Source organism: Hemitrygon akajei, chromosome 14 (genome assembly GCF_048418815.1).
Source record: "Hemitrygon akajei chromosome 14, sHemAka1.3, whole genome shotgun sequence".
NCBI classification, from domain to species: Eukaryota; Metazoa; Chordata; class Chondrichthyes; order Myliobatiformes; family Dasyatidae; genus Hemitrygon; species Hemitrygon akajei.
In genome coordinates, this window is record NC_133137.1 from 49,541,079 (window position 1) to 49,554,362 (window position 13,284).

Below are 13,284 nucleotides of genomic sequence, written 5' to 3' on the forward strand. Positions count from 1 at the left end.
CACTAACACGGAGTGTCAGCAGAACACACTACACTAACACTGAGTGTCAGCAGAACACACTGACACTAACACTGAGTGTCAGCAGAACACACTGCACTAACACGGAGTGTCAGCAGAACACACTACACTAACACTGAGTGTCAGCAGAACACACTAAACTAACACTGAGTGTCAGCAGAACACTGACACTAACACTGAGTGTCAGCAGAACACACTGACACTAACACTGAGTGTCAGCAGAACACACTACACTAACACTGAGTGTCAGCAGAACACAGACTCTAACAGTGTGTCAGCAGAACACTGACTCTAACACTGAGTGTCAGCAGAACAGACTGACACTAACACTGAGTGTCAGTAGAACACACTTCTCTCAGGAAAGACATTTTCCCACAAGAAGAAGTAAGCCTCTCTCCACAATGATTAAATCTTTTGGCCTGAATAGGGCAATTTAATGTTTATTATGCTGTGGGTGCTTGTACATAATTGTTCTACTATATAGTATACTGTGTATATAGTTAAGATGCATTCTATCTTGAGTTGGAGTTTATAGATACGCAGGGAGGATTGTTGTGTATTTAGTATTTGAGTAATATTGTAAATATATTGTTTGATTGAGCATTCTTGTTTGTTTAAATAATTACGGGCTATGTGTAAAATTAAGTGAATATCATATGTCATGACACTATGACATGGTATGTGCTTAAAGTAAACACGAGCTAAGACTTGCATCTCTCAGCTCTCTTGTTTTCCTTTTAATATGTTTAATCTTTTGGAATTACAAATCATAACAGACACAACATTGTGGGCTGATTGACTGTTCCGTGCTGTAATGTTCTATGTTCACAGTGAACCGGCTGATTACAAGATGACTTTGGACTGGGTAGTTGACAATAAGCAGTACTTAGTGATATCTTTGCAGCATCTCTACAGACAGTTTCAGGAAGCAGAGTACACAGCAGGCTGGATTGGTCACATGCTCTGTTGAATGTGGGGAAGGAGAGTCAGGCGTTTGTGACAGTGAATGTGCACATGTATTATTACTCCTACACAAAACTTCATTATGTGTGAAGTCATCACTGAACACCTTTCAAGTTACAATGGACAAAACACTACAAGGTAAGGTCACTGCCTCAGCCATCAAACCATGTAATTGCAGCCAAAGGAGGACGGCCTTGAGCATCAGGAAAAGTGTTTCGAGAGCCGCATGAGCATTATGTTGAAAAGAGAAGTGTGTCTTTGTGCAGAGAGAAACAGCTAATCTCAGGTAAAAGTAGATGCTACTGGCAAAATGGAAGCAGTTTGTGAAAACATCAGGAAATGTTGACCATTGGTGGACATGGTACACCACTGTATATCAGTTACTTTGTATTTCAGCACAGCAGGAGACCATTCAGCCCAGTGAGCTCATGCCAGCACCCAGTGCATCAATCCTTTTTCCACACTACATATTCCTCTGTAGTTCTGCAACTATTTTTCTCCCTCATCCACTCCTTTATTCTCTTGCTGCCCACCTGCAAGGGAGGGGGAGGCTCTGGGAGCTAGTTAACCTGCCAGAGCACTTCATAGATGCCATGTGGTCACAGGAAAAATGTGCAAAATCATAGGCAAATCACGGAGGGTAGTAAGACTGACACACAGAAAATGCTGTAGGAACTCAGCAGGTCAGGCAGCAACTATGGAGAAGAATAAACATGATGTTTATTATGAACTGTCGACTATTTATTCCCCCCCCCCTCCCATGGATGGTGAATTCCTGCAGCATTTTGTGTGAGGTGTAAGGGTGGCAGGCTTGTAGCCGTAGGGTATTTCAGCTTCCCTAGTCTTGACTGGGATTACCTTCGTGTGTAACTAGTAGAGTGGGGTGGGGGGATGTTTAAAATGCATCCTGGAGAGCTTTTTGAGTCAGTACGCATGTAGTCTGAATGGAGAAGGAGCAGTACAGGACTAAATCTCAGGAAATGTAACTGGGCAAGGAGTTGGAGTGTCAGTGTGCGGACATTATACAGATAGTACCCACAACTCAGGAGGTGGAATTTCTTTAGCCAGAGTTTGGTGAATCTATGGAGTTCATTGCCAAGTCTGTGGAGGACAAGTCATTGGGAATATTTAAAGTGGAAGTTGATAGGCTCTTGATTAGTAAAGGTATCAATGGATACTGGCAGAAGACTGGAGAATGAGATTGAGAGGAGTAATATATCAGCCATGGTCGAACGGTGGAGCAGACCCAATGAGCCAATGGCCTAATTCTGCTCCAATGCCTTTTGGTTGAATGGTCTTACTTCACTGGAGAAGGTGTAGGAGGAGATTCACAAGGATGTTGCTTGGATTGGTGCACTTCATTTATTAAAACCTGAGCTTGTTTCCATTGGAGAGTGACCTCATGCAAAAGTATACAAGATTATGCAGGACACAAAGAGTGTGGATTATATAAAAGCTTTGCCCATTGTAGAGGTATCTAACATTAGAGGGTGAGGATTCAAGGTAAGAGGAAGGAAGTTTCAAGGGGATCTGAAGCAGAATATTTTCAGCTGGAGGATGGTAGATTTGTGGAACACACTGTCTGAGGGGGTGGTGGAGGCAGAGGCTTTCTTGTAAATAAACACTTCAGCTTCCAATGTAGAGGAGAATATGGTCCAAGTGTTTGGAGTAGATAGGAATTAGATGGTTAGCATGACAATGATGGACCGAAGGGCTCGTTTCTGTGCTGTGTGACTCTGTATGTCTGTTATCTCAGACTCAGTGTCAGATTAACTCAATAAGCCAAACATAAGGAAGGGACTATTCTTGAAATATAAAGCTGCACCTTAACCCTCACCTCAAAGTGCTCCAACACACATAGTGCTAAAACATGGTGTTTATTTATTTTATTTTAAATAGTGATACGGCACGGTAACAGACTTTTCCACCCAATTACACCATGTAACCAATTAACCTACAAACCTGTATGTCTTTGGAATGTGGGAGGAAACCCACCAGCCATGGGGAGAACGTACAAACTCCTTACAGACAGTGTCGGGAATTGAACCCAGCTCGCTGGCGTGTTATAGCATTGCACTAACCACTATGTACTGTGCTCCCAGAATCCACAAATGTATACTTTTGTGCCGCACAGGCTCTGATTTAGCTCATACTTATTGAATGATAAAACATAGAAGCAGGCTCTTTGGCCGACCAGGACTGTGCTGAGCATCAAGCTGCCATCAGCACAGATCTTACATAGTTCTCCATTTTATTCTCTTTGCTGCCTCTTCAACTCTGCCCAGATTCCACCATTCACCTACACATCGAAGTTGGAGGGGTGGGGGTGGGGTGGAGCAACCTGTCAACCTGCACATCTTTGGGCCATGAGAGCAAACCCAGTCACATGGAGGAAACACACAGTAACTGGGAGAAATTCCACACGGAAAGCGCTGGAGGTCAGCTTTGGACCTATGAGGGCATGACTAGTTACAGCACTGTTCATGAGTGATTGACTTGCAAGGATGCTTCTGGTCCACTGATGAAGGTCAGAATGTAGAGAGTGGAGATAAAATCTTTGTTCATCCATTAAAGAAACTCCCAACAGGTTTTAACTGCTGAATGAAGAGATGGAAGATATTGTTTCCTTTCTGACCTGTTACATACCCGTGACACGTGACAGGTGTTGAAGCTATACTGGACTTGAGGTAATGGCCTTGTGATGGTGGAGTGATGTCATTTTCCCGCCAGTAGAGGTCATGTGACAGTTTTTTTTTACAGGGTATAAAAGGAGGACCCCTCCCTGTGAGGAGGGGCAGTTCGTGGCTGGATTTGCCATGTTGACTTCATGCCACTGCGTGTTTAATGTTATGATGCAGTGTGGTTGAAAGATGAAGTTTTATCTAATGCCTAAAGTTTAAAAGGTCATTGCCAGCAGTTTCTTTATAATACTGCTAGTTGAGATTCAGTGGAGAGTGAAGATCGGAGTTCGGGAGTTAAAAGATCGAGGAAAGTCGATTTCGACAGTGAAACAGGTTTGACCTTGTTTGATCCTCATTCGGAAGGAATTCGTTGACTGTGCCTGTGTTAATCCCTGTGAATAGCAGAAAGGATTGGGAACAGTTTTGTAAAGGAAAGGTCAGTGCCTTTAAGCCGTTTCATTTTCCATCTCTGTAAATTCTTCGTGGGAAAAGTGTGGTTCGACTGGGAACTGCAACAACACGACGTGAAAGAGAATTTAAATCGTCTTAAAACGTCTCTCCTTTAATGGACTGTAAGCCTTTTGAACTTTTGCAATACTACTTTGAAGAACTGTTTTTGCAACATCGCTTTAAGAACTGTTTAAGCTTCCTTGCTTTAAGAACTGTTTAAGCTGCCGCACAGCAGCTGATTTCCGTTTTTTAGTGATTTGTTTACTTTTGGGGGGTTTGTTTTCAGTGTTTAATAAACGTGTTATTTGTTATAAAAACCCCTGCCTCACTCATATATTCATTGTTGCTGAATCCGTAACAGACCACAAAAATACAAAACACTATACAGTGTCAAGATCTCCATTGATTCCCATTCAATTAAACTTTGCAGGAGTGGGAGTCTGATTCTGACTCAAACCTTGCATTCTGCAATCTCTCACTTTGCTGCCTTGTGCAAGTGTTTTTATTCAGTTGGGGAGTGAGTATGACTGGCAGGGATAACAATTGATGCCCAGCCATTCAGATGACAGGACTCCCACAGTGATGCTAGATGGGCAGTTCAAGGACTTATTCTCAATGGTGGAAGCGTGTAATATGTATTCACCTCACTAATCTCCACTATTCCGTGGCATCCAGAAACAATGGCATTAATTCATGTAATAAATAATATGCGGGAGGAACTCAGCAGGTGGAGCAGAGGCTGCTTTCATCATCGTTGTTGACTTTAACCAAGTGTCTCTGACCAGAGTTTACCTGAAGTTCTGCCAACACATCAAGGTGAGCACATGGGGAGGAAGCATACTTGACCACTGCTACTCTCCCTTCCACAATGCCTGAAAAGCACTTCTCTGCCCTCCGCTTGGAAAGTCTGACCATTCTTCCATCTTGCTCCTGCCCACCTACAGACAGAAATTGAAGCTTGAAGTGGCCATAGTGAAAACTATCCACTGCTGGTCCAAACAATCAGACTCAATGTTACAAGACTGCTTTGATAGTGTCACCAGGGAGGTATTTCCAGCTGAGAACATCTCTGAATACACATTTGGAAGGGTATTGAACACATCATTTCTCAAAATTCAGTCTGGATCTACCCAAACCAGAAGCCTCGGATGAATAGTTCAGTATGTGTTGCTTTCAACGCAAGGGATAAAGCCTTCGCCTCCAGAGACCAATAGGAGCTCAAGAGATGCCACAATGATTTACGTAGAGCCATCAAGGTGGCAAAACGGCAACACAGGGACAAAATCCAGTCACAACTCTGTGACAATGATACATTCAGCATACGGCAAGGACTGCACACCATCGTGGACTTACAGAGGAAATGCAGCAGTACAGCCAACATTGCCGTCTCACCCCCAGACAAGCTAAATGTTTTTTTACGCTCAGTTTGAGGTTGATAGGATCTCACCTGGACTGTACACACCGGCTTGGTGGCAAAAAAAAACACAGTAGTATCTCTTCCACCTCAGGTGACTGCAGAAGTTTGGCACGGGCCCCCAAATCCTCAAGACCTTCTACTGGCTGAGAGCATACTGACTGGCCATATCACTGCCTGGTACAAGAACTGCACCAGCCTTGATCGCTGGGCACTGCAGAGAGTGGTACGGACAGCCCAGCACATCTGTGGATGTGAACTTCCCTCCACTGAGGACATTTACAGCAGCAGGCGCATAAAGAAAGCCTGGAAGATCATCAGGGACACCAGTCACCCCAACCATAAGCTATTTCAGCTAGTTCCGTCTGGCAAATGGTATCACAGCATTAAAGCCAGGACCAACAGGTTATGGGACAGTTTCTTTCTACAAGCCATTAGACTTTTAAATTCACGTCAGTCATAACGCAAAGATTTTTACTCCCTCACATTGTGGGAAGGATGTAAGATTTAAATAAATTTAAATTCCAAACTCTACCATATGCTGGAGGAAAGCAATCGTCGACATTTTTTGCATCAGGACTGATGTTTCTCCAAGTTGCTCCAGGTTATAGCATTTGCCGTCTCTTGTGTCAGCATCAATTCATTGCTCATTTCTCTACAAAACTACAGAGTCACACCAAGCAACACTGCTCTATTCCACACTTGAGGTTTGGTAGAGTCACAGCCAGGTCTAAAAGCTGCCTCACCTTCGTCCACTGTCGCAACAGCCCAACAGATACAACATTGGAATCAATACAGTGATGCAAGGGGAGGTGAACAATAAGGAGTTCTTACACTCAAAAATATATATGTATAAGGATGGATGGTAGTGATAGTTGAATTCTCCATAACCTTCTGATCTAATTAACTGTGAGACTGGCAACCCATTTGTTTACCGCTTGTAACCATTGTGAGAAGGGGAATAATACTCTCTCAGTAAGCAAAGATTATAACTTCAGATATGTTGATGTGTAATGTGCAGGGTTTCAGAGTACAGTTAAAGAATTGGTGACCGTTTCATCACATCACAGTTTACCAGCCGAGCAGAGAACGTGCTCCTTCATTCCATTCACTTCTGTTGGAAATTATTGTGAAAGTAAGGAGGCACGGGATCCAAGGGGACATTGCTTTGTGGATTCAGAATTGGTTTGCCCACAGAAAGCAAAGAGTGATTGTAGACGGGTCATATTCTGCATGGAGGTTGGTGACCAGTGGTGTGCCTCAGGGATCTGTTCTGGGACCCCTACTCTTCATGATTTTTATAAATGATCTGGATGAGGAAGTGGAGGGACGGGTTAGTAAATTTGCTGATGATAGGAAGGTTGGGAGTCTTGTGGATAGTATGGAGGGCTGTCAGAGGTTACAACAGGACATTGATAGGATGCAAAACTGGGCTGAGAAGTGGCAGATGGAGTTCAAACCTGGTTAGTGTGAGGTGGTTCATTTGGTAGGTCAAATATGATGACAGAATATAGCATTAATGGTAGTGTGGAGGATCAGAGGGATCTTGGGGTCCAAGTCCATAGGGCACTCAAAGCTGCTGCACAGGTTGACTGTGGTTAAGAGGGCATATGGTGCATTGGCCTTCATGAATCGTGGGATTGATGGACAAGAAAGGAATGGAAGGTTATGGGCTGAGTGCAGGCCAGTGGGACTAGGTGAGAGTAAGCATTCGGCATGGACTAGAAGGGCCGAGATGGCCTGTTTCCGTACTGTAATTGTTATAAGGTGATATGGTTATATGGATTGAGTTCAAGAGCTGAGAGGTAATGTTGCAGCTATATAGGACCCTGGTCAGACCCCACTTAGAATACTGTGCTCAGTTCTGGTCACCTCACTACAGGAAGGATGTGGAAACCATAGAAAGGGTGCAGAGGAGATTTACAAGGGTGCTGCCTGGATTAGGGAGCATGCCTTATGAGAATAGGTTGAGTGAACTCAGCCTTTTCTCCTTGGAGCGATGGAAGATGAGAGGTGACCTAATAGAGGTGTATAAGATGATGAGAGGCATTGATTGTGTGGATAGTCAAAGGCTTTTTCCCAGGGCTGAAATGGTCAGCATGAGAGGGCACAGTTTTAAGGTGCTTGGAAGTAGTTACAGAGGAGATGTCAAGGGTAAGTTTTTACGCAGAGAGTGGTGAGTGCGTGGAATGGGCTGCTGTCAACGGTGGTGGAGGCGGATACGATAGGGTCTTTTAAGAGACTCCTGGATAGCTACATGGAGTTCAGAGAAATAGAGGGCGATGGGTAACCCTAGGTAATTTCTAAGGTAGGGACATGTTCGGCACAGCTTTGTAGGATTGTGCTGCAGGTTTTCTATGTTTCTATGAATGTTTTATGAAATAAAATGTGATTAAGCACTGAGATTCAGATTTTTTTATTGCATGTACTTTGAAACACACAGTGAAATGTGCCACTTGTGTTAACAACCAACACGCTCAAACCTGCGCTAGGTGTGTTGCCACACATTCCAGTGCCAACATTTCATGCCCACCATTCTCAACAGAACACAGCAAACAACAAAACAACAACAGCAAAACAAACTCTGTTCCCCCCCCCCCCACCAACCTCACATATACACGCACAGTACTTTAACCCCAGAACACACCATCTTCTTTGGCCTCCAGTGAAATTGTGGATTCGCAAACGCTGGACCCCAGTTTCCTCAGTGGATCACAGAGATTTGCAGTCAAATCAAGTCAAGTCAAATTTATTTATATAGCACATTTAAAAACGAACCCACATTGACCAAAGTGCTGTACAGATCAGAGCAGATAGCTAAAATCACAAATACAAGAAACATAGACATAACCAACAAGGTGAACAGCTTATAGGCACAAAAGAAACAACACAAGGGCCTTGGCACAAGCCAAAAATCAGCCAAATCAGGAGGATTCAAATACTAATGAATAAAAGTAAGTTTTGAGCCTGGATTTAAAAGAGTCGATCGAGGGGGCAGATCTGATAGGGAGGGTAATGTTGTTCCACAGTCTAGGGGCTACAATGTTCAAAGGATGTTTGAAGGTACACGTATTACAGGGTGTCTCAAGTTGGGCAGAGAGACACTGGTTTGCAAACTCTTTACTAAACTATCAAAGGCAGCACATTGAACTCTTGTGGGCAGGAGGCACAAGTGCTGAAATCCCTCTGGATACGTGAAACAGCGAGTTTGGAGTTCGAGCCCTAGTGTTTGTGGTGCTCATCCAGGATCCTCATTATTCACCGTCATTGATGAGTCCTTGGTCGACATGGAAGATCAAAGGCCAAAAGTCAATTGGAAGTCCAGAAGTATACAGAAGTCTGAGTCTGCAAGTCCTCTGGGAAAATCTGCAAATCCACGAGTCCACTTGAGGCAGTTGACGGCCTTTCCTGGGGCTGGAGTACTGTGTTGAACTACATATACCTGTCTGGACACCCCCCCCCCCCCCCCGCTGACTGCTCCTGTGGCTCCTCCCACGGACCCTGGTATAAAGGCGATTGGAGACACAGCCCCGGCCTCAGTCTCCAGGATGTTGTGTGGTGGTCATTTGCTGCTTGTTCTTTCTTCCAGCCAATAAAAGCCTATATCTCGCCTCACGTCTCTGAGAGTTATTGATGGTGCATCAATTTTATTGGCTGGAAGTTTTAAAACATGGAGAGTATTTTACATCTGGAAACATTAGACTTGGACCCTCAAGCTCCAGAAGCAGCTCTTGCCTTTGAACTCTGGCTTGCATGCTTCCAATCATACTTGGAAGCGATTCCAGTGACTGAGCCTGCCACAATGCACAAAATCCTCCTATCCGGAGTAAGTCCGAAAGTATTCTCCCTTATCAGAGACCTGCCGTCCTACCAAGGGGCACTGGATGCCCTCAAAAGACAGTACCTGCAGCTGGTAAACACCGTCTACGCAAGACATCGCTTAGCAACGCGGCGGCAGCGAACTGGCGAGTCAAGCGGGGAGTTTCTCCGAGCCCTACAGACACTCGTGCGAGTCTGCGACTGCAAGGGACTGAAGGCGGAACAACATGCGGAGCTGCTAGTAAGAGACGCCTTTGTTACGGGGATCAGGTCAGTGTACGTGCGCCAGCGGCTGCTGGAAAATGCCAATCTTACCTTATGCTCCGCGATCGAGATGGCCGACACGCTGGAGGCTGCTCTGCACAACGCTGACGCTGTCCAGCCGCGCAATCCCCCGCCGGTTCCGTGGACACTGCAGACACTGCCACCCGCGAGCGAATCCACCACTGCCGCTGCCAGTCGCGAGTCCACGAACTCCCCGAAACCGACCACAGCTGCTGCCAGTCACAAGTCAGCGCAGTGTTACTTCTGCGGACTCGAAAAGCACCCCCGAAAACGCTGCCCGGCCCGAGAAGCTACCTGCTCCAGCTGCGGAAAGAAGGGCCACTTCGCCAAGGTCTGTAAGTCTGAATCACGAGCGGGCAGCGCTGCGTGTGAGGCATGGGGGCCACCATCTTGGTCGCTGCCAACTTGCCTGCCCGCCTTGTGCAAGACATGGGGGCCACCATCTTGCCTGCCCGCCTCGTGTGAGACATGGGGGTGGCCATCTTTGTCGGCGCCACCTCACCCCACCCCCGATCCAAGGGTACTTACTGGGCACCAAGACGGCCATTTAACTCTGGCCTCCATAACCCTCGACCAAAGCGCCCCACACCAGCTTGCAAGGTCAATGATGGACATCCTGTTGGAAGGGCACAGGACTAGCTGCCTGTTTGACACGGGCAGCACTGAGAGTTTTATTCACCCGTACACGGTGCAACGCTGCGGATTCGTGACACGACCGGTAAGCCAGAGGGTCACCATGGCTTCTGGGTCGCATTCCACAGACATTCGGGTGGGTTGTGTAGCGACATTGGTGGTGCAGGGCACAGAATATTGGAGCTTTGCGCTACTGGTCATGCCTCAACTGTGCGCGCATGTGCTATTGGGGCTGGACTTCCAGAGCCACCTCAAAAGTGTGACTATGGCATATGACGGGCCCCTCCCACCACTCACCGTCAGGAATCCTCAGTTTTGTGAGACTTCATCATATACCCCGCTACTGACCACACCCACACACCGACCCACACATCCCACCCAGCACCATGCCGACAGCCGCGCTACTGACACTACTTGCAGCCTCTCCATCCTCAAGATCCCTCCCCCACCGCTGTTCACCAACCTGACCCCCGACTGTCAACCTGTGGCAACTAAAAGCAGGAGGTACAGCGCGGGGGACAGGGCCTTCATTAAGTCAGAGGTGCAGCGGCTGCTCAGGGAGGGGATCATTGAGCCAAGCACAAGTCCTTGGAGGGCTCAGGTGGTTGTTGTTCGGATCGGGCAGAGAAATAGGATGGTTGTGGACTATAGCCAGACCATCAATAGGTTCACGCAGCTTGATGCATACCCCCTTCCCCGCATCGCGGATATGGTCAACCAGATAGCTCAGTACAAGGTGTACTCGACCATAGATCTGAAATCCGCTTATCACCAGCTCCCCATCCGCCCGGAGGACCGCCCCTACACTGCCTTCGAGGTGGGCGGCAGGCTCTATCACTTCCTGCGCGTTCCCTTCAGTGTCACAAATGGTGTCTCTGTCTTGCAGAGGGAAATGGACCGGATGGTGGACCAATGCCAACTGAAGGCCACATTTCCCTACCTGGATAACATCACCATCTGTGGTCACGACTGGTCGGATCACAACGTCAACCTCCAACGATTTTTCCAAGTGGCCAAAGCCCTGAACCTTACTTATAACAGGGACAAGTGTGTGTTCGGAACCACCCGACTCGCTATCCTTGGGTATGTCGTGGAGAATGGGGTCATTGGCCCTGATCCTGACCGTATGTGCCCCCTGTTAGAACTCCCTCTTCCTACCACCCTCAGAGCCCTCAGACGGTGCCTGGGCTTCTTTTCCTATTACGCCCAATGGGTCCCCCATTACTCAGACAAGGCCTGCCCCCTGGTCAAGTCTACCACATTTCCCCTCTCTGCCGAGGCCCGCGCGGCCTTCAGCCGCATTAAAGGGGACATTGCCAAAGCAACGATGCATGCGGTGGACGAGACCATTCCCTTCCAAGTAGAGAGTGACGCCTCTGACGTCGCGCTGGCTGCTACCCTCAATGAGGAAGGCAGACCAGTGGCGTTTTTTTCTCGTACCCTTCAAGGCTCTGAACTTCGGCACTCCACGGTGGAGAAAGAAGCCCAGGCCATAGTGGAAGCTATTAGGCACTGGAGGCACTATCTCGCCGGCAAAAGGTTCACCTTGCTGACCGACCAGCGCTCAGTTGCGTTCATGTTCAGCAACCAACAGCAGGGCAAAATCAAAAATGATAAAATTTTGCGGTGGAGAATAGAACTCTCCACCTACAACTATGATATCCTGTACCGGCCTGGAAGGCTCAATGAGCCCCCTGATGCCCTACCCCAAGGAGCGTGTGCCAGCGCGCAGCTCGACCAGCTATACACCCTCCATGCAGATCTTTGCCACCCGGGGGTCACCCGATTTTACCATTTTGTGAAAGCCCGGAACCTGCCTTACTCCCTTGAGGACATCAGGACGATGACCAGGGACTGCCAAGTCTGCGCTGAGTGCAAACCGCACTTCTACCATCCTGAAAAGGCGCAACTTATCAAGGCCACCCGCCCCTTTGAGCGACTGAGTGTTGACTTTAAGGGCCCCCTTCCCTCCACCGACCGCAATGTCTACTTTCTCAACATTATCGACGAGTACTCGCGGTTCCCCTTTGCCATCCCCTGCCCCGACACCACTGCCACGTCCGTCATAAAAGCCCTGCACCAGCTCTTCACTCTGTTTGGATATCCCTGCTATATCCACAGTGATAGAGGGCCCTCGTTTATGAGTGACGAGCTGTGCCAGTACCTGCTAGCTAGGGGTATTGCTACTAGTCGGACCACGAGCTATAATCCCCGGGGAAATGGCCAGGTGGAGAGGGAGAATGCCACAGTGTGGAAGGCCACACTTTTAGCCCTTAAGTCAAAAGGGTTGCCGGTCTCTCGATGGCAGGGGGTCCTCCCCGAGGCACTCCACTCTATCCACTCTCTGTTCTGTACGTCCACCAATGCCACACCTCATGAGCGCCTATTTTCTTTTCCCAGGAAGTCTGCCACTGGGACCACCCTACCGGCTTGGCTGACATCCCCAGGGCCAGTGCTGCTCCAGAAACATGTGAGGAGTAATAAATACTCCCCGATGGTCGAGAGGGTTCACCTTCTACATGCGAACCCCCAGTATGCCTATGTGGTCTTACCTGATGGGCGGGAGGACACGGTCTCCGTCTGTGACCTGGCACCCGCAGGAGCAGCAGACCACTACCCCAAACACTCCACGGTAACTATGAACCCTGTACCCGAGGTGACACCACGCACACCAAGCCCCACCCAGACTCCTCACGACACTCCCATATCAGGCGCCTCACACATGCATATACCAGGCATAAGGGATCACTGACGCCTAGTGGGCTGACACCTCCAGTCAGGCCGGAACCAGCACAACTTCCGTCTCCGGTGCAATCACCACCAACACCTGTGCAATCACCACCACCGGCATCTGTGCAATCACCACCTCCATCTCCTGTGCAATCACCACCACCAACATCTGTGCAATCACCACCACCGGCACCTGTACAATCACCACCACCAACACCTGTGCAATCACCACCACCGGCTCCTGTGCAATCACCACCACCAACACCTGTGCAATCACCACCACCGGCATCT

The 13,284-nt window shown here is 47.8% G+C and overlaps 1 protein-coding gene across 2 annotated transcripts in view; it reads left to right on the forward strand.

Annotated features, from left to right (window-relative positions):
• tmcc3 (transmembrane and coiled-coil domain family 3) overlaps window positions 1-13,284 on the forward strand; it is a 156,991-nt gene that overhangs the window by 60,527 nt on the left and 83,180 nt on the right. Inside the window, exon 1 of one of the 2 annotated variants that reach the window (XM_073066014.1) lies at window positions 1,034-1,119. The exons of the other annotated variant lie outside the window; for it this stretch is intronic. The gene's annotated coding sequence lies outside the window, so the exon portion shown is untranslated. Of the gene's footprint in view, window positions 1-1,033; window positions 1,120-13,284 lie in introns of those variants that run through there. 2 annotated transcript variants of the gene reach the window in all.